The sequence below is a fragment of the Sorex fumeus genome, unplaced genomic scaffold (assembly GCF_029834395.1).
Source record: "Sorex fumeus unplaced genomic scaffold, SorFum_2.1 ptg000054l, whole genome shotgun sequence".
Lineage (NCBI taxonomy): Eukaryota > Metazoa > Chordata > Mammalia > Eulipotyphla > Soricidae > Sorex > Sorex fumeus.
The window spans coordinates 51,125,264-51,127,844 of NW_026606111.1; positions in this window are offsets into that span (position 1 = coordinate 51,125,264).

Sequence of the window (2,581 nt, forward strand, 5' to 3'; positions counted from 1 at the left end):
ATTTTATAATTGTAATGTTTTACTGCTAAGATGACCTTGATGTGAACATTTATATCTATTTGTCTACTTTTCTAATTGTTTACATAAGATCAATTCTTCACAGCTAACTTACTTGTGACCGGATATGTAGCTCAGGACAAATGAACTTGGCCTGCGTGTATGAAACTTTGGTTTCTGTTCTTCGCACTATAGAAACAAAAGCAAAACCACTAACTGTGGTTGGAAATAGGCCTCGGTGGTAAAATATTTGCCTCACATTTCTGAGGTTATGGGTTTGAGCCCTGAATTTCTATCTACACACACAAAAGCTAAATTACAACAAAGTCTCACACTGGAGACCTAACAGGACACGCTCAAGAAAATCGTTGAACAACGGGAGGACAGTGACAGTGACAGTGACTTAATGAACATTCAACTGCTTTAAGCTATATATTGCCTAACTATTAAAAGGATGTAATTCTCAATCAAAGAGCTTGAAAACGTCTTTCTTCTAGCACCTCTGCTAGGGAAAGATAGCAACTGATTTTTCAATATTTGAAGTTTGGGGGGACATTTTAATTTCTCATTTTAATTTGTGCTCTTTGTCTACGAGTGAGCTTGAAAATTGCTCTTGTATGGTACTACATGGAAAATATTATGCTATGGGAAATGAGTCAGAAAGAGAGGGACAGACATAGAAAGACCGCATGCATCTGGGTAACATAAAGAAACAAAACAAGAGACTAGCACCCAAGAACAGCTGTGTTAAATACCAGGTTGTTCACTCCATGGCTTAGAGGCCAGCTGTACTGTCTAGGGGTAAAGGCAGCGCAGATAGAGAAGGGAGCACCCAATAAAGGGTGCTGGGAAGATCTGCACAGGATGGGAGATGCCTGCTGAAAGTAGTCTATGGACCAAACAGGATTGCCACCCAATGTCTCTTCTGCAGACCACAGCACCCAAAAGGAGAGATAGAACAAAAGGGAGTGCCCTACCAAAGAGGAAGGGTGGGATGGGGGATGGAGCTGGTGGTGGGATGGGCACTCCATCACTGTATAACTGAAACCCAAGCACAACAACCTGTAAGTCTACAACTGTACTTCATGGTGTTTCACTACTAAAACAAAACAAAACAAAAATTAAAAAAAAAGAAAATTGCTCTTGTGTTTACTGGTCATTTACACTTCTTTCAATAGAGATTATGTGATCATGGTTTATGCTTATATTTTCTATTCAAGGGTAATAGCTCAATACTGATTTATTTCACAGCACTAATTTTTTAAAACCATTCATCCTTGTCCTATCATATTAATTGCCAGTATTTGTTGGTTTTGCTTGTTTTTTGATCACTTAATTTGGTTTTTGTCCTTTTCTTTCAGATTGTAAAATTTTGACACAAATGAGCATATGTTTTTCTTTATCTTCTACAGTTTTAAACTGAGAACAACTGTTTGTTTTGTACAAATAAGATACCTGTGCATTTACTATTTCTTCTCATTTTATTTACGTTTTAACACATCCCGATTCATCTACAACTTATCCTAGTAAGTGTTGTCATATTGAAAGAAACCACCAATTTTTTCATTTTTCAGTCATAGCACTGTAGCACTGTCCTCCCGCGGTTCATCCATTTGCTCGAGCGGGAACCAGTAACATCTTACAACAAATTGTGAGACTTGTTGTCACTGGCTTTGGCCTATCGAATACGTCATGGGTATCTTGCCAGGCTCTTGCTATGTGGACGAGATACTCTGGGTAGCTTGCCGGGCAGAGGAATCGGAATCAGGGTTGGCCTCCTGCAAGGCAAATGCCCTACCCGCTGTGCTGTAAACCTTGTCTAAAATATACTAGTAATACCAAATGTTGTTTTTTTAACAGTGCAATATAAACGATTATTTCATAATTTTCTTGATGTGTTAATGAAATAGCTAAGCTCTTGAGTATCATGGGAGTATTTTTCTAACACAAGAGTCTGACGAAGGTGAAACTGTTATAACCGTATTGTAGGATTCCATCTCCCTAGCCTGCTTCATTCTACCCCGCTCTCTATCCAATCCGGTCTTCTTCTTGGGATTCTGACCTCCTGATTGGTAGCCTCTACCTTTCAACTGCCTACTTTATGACATCATTCTCCCACTAAACCAACCACCAACTGGTAGAATCTTGGGGGTCCCATGTAGTTGTTTGTAAACAAATTTGAATCATCACGGTAAGTGACGAGTGACCAATGACCAATCACCAGTGAGCAGTCGTCTGTACTGAACACTTGCGGTCTTAAGCCGCTTCAGTGTTCAGACGAACTCGCGTACCGTCTCCTCTTCTCGTCTACCTTTCATCGGTATTTCCTCTTCTCTGACCATGTCAGGTAAGGAATAATACTTTTCAAAGCTTTTCCTTAGATTTATCATCCCTAAACTTAGCAGTTAAGTAAAAACAGCACGTAGTAATGAAAGAAAGTATTCAAGTAGAATTTTATAAGCCGCATTTTAGCTTCACTTTGACATTTGCTGTGTGATTTTAGACATTGGCTTACTTTCTCTCACATACAAAGTGTTTTTCCTCATTGATTACATTATATTTTAGACATACTTAGGAGCTCAAA